Here is a 1,115-nt window from a genome sequence, read left to right on the forward strand (position 1 = left end):
TTCTAAGCCTTCTGGCTCAGTTGGGTAGTTTTTTCAAGCAGAAAAATGTGATTACTTATATTGAGAAAATAATCAGGTGAGAACATTTACATAAAACTGAGAGCTAAAAAAATGCTTAAACCTTTGTTTAACAACCTTGTTTTTTAAATCCTGAACTTTACAGTTTTGCCTAACAGCCACAAAGAATTAGTACCATAAAAATATCTGGGTATTAAGAGGACATACTATTTATTGTTGTTGCTTTTCTGGCACTCTCACTAAAGTATGAAACTTAGGTATAAAGACAAAGATATTTATAATTCAAAATGTCTTCAGAAATAATTTGATTTACTACTTTCATTTAACAGTCGGAAAAACTGTAACCTAGTTAGATTATGGGATTTATTAGGGTTAAATCCCCACGTCTCTTGAATCAATGATTTTACCCTAACACCATACTTCCCTAGACTTGATGCTTTAGTTATTGTTTACCAACGGCTGCGGTATTATTAATACCAATTTACTCTTTTACAAGAACTCTCCAGAAGCATAAAAACATACAAGAAGAGAATGAATATGCAAATAGTCCTTATCCTTATTGAATCTCACATCATTTAAGTTATTCTGTTAATTCATTCATCCTAGTATACTCAGAATTTAAATCTTATTCATGTGCCTGCTTTTGCAGCACACATGCTAAAATTGGAATGATACAAAGAAGATAGCGTGGCTCCTGCACAAGGATAACACAGATTCATGAAGCATTCCTTATTTTTACAAAGGGAAGCCTGTCAGGTGAATGGTGGACCCTTTGACAGAAACCTTACAAGCCAGAAGAGATTGAAGGCCTATTTTCAGCATCCTTAAAGAAAAGAAATTCCAACCTAAGAATTTCATATCCCACCAAATTAAGCTTCATAAGAGAAGGATACATAAAATTATTTTCAGAGAAGACAATGCTAAATGAGTTAGTTACCATTAGTCCTGCCTTACAGAATATCTTTAAGTGAGTGCTGAACATGGAAACAAAAGATCAATACCTGCTACCAGTGGCAAGTTGGATAAAGAAGCAAGACCCAACTGTCTGCTGTCTTCAAGAGATCTACCTCACATGCAATGACACACACAAGATCAAA

General features: G+C 34.1%; 1 non-coding gene across 1 annotated transcript; it reads left to right on the forward strand.

The window, feature by feature from the left end:
* Positions 1–651: 651 nt before the first annotated feature.
* On the forward strand, positions 652–755 carry LOC112134743 (U6 spliceosomal RNA). Its single transcript, XR_002916106.2, has one exon. It is a non-coding gene; the product is annotated as a U6 spliceosomal RNA (small nuclear RNA).
* The last annotated feature ends 360 nt before the right edge of the window (positions 756–1,115 follow it).

The sequence above is a fragment of the Pongo abelii genome, chromosome 7 (genome assembly GCF_028885655.2).
Source record: "Pongo abelii isolate AG06213 chromosome 7, NHGRI_mPonAbe1-v2.0_pri, whole genome shotgun sequence".
NCBI classification, from domain to species: Eukaryota; Metazoa; Chordata; class Mammalia; order Primates; family Hominidae; genus Pongo; species Pongo abelii.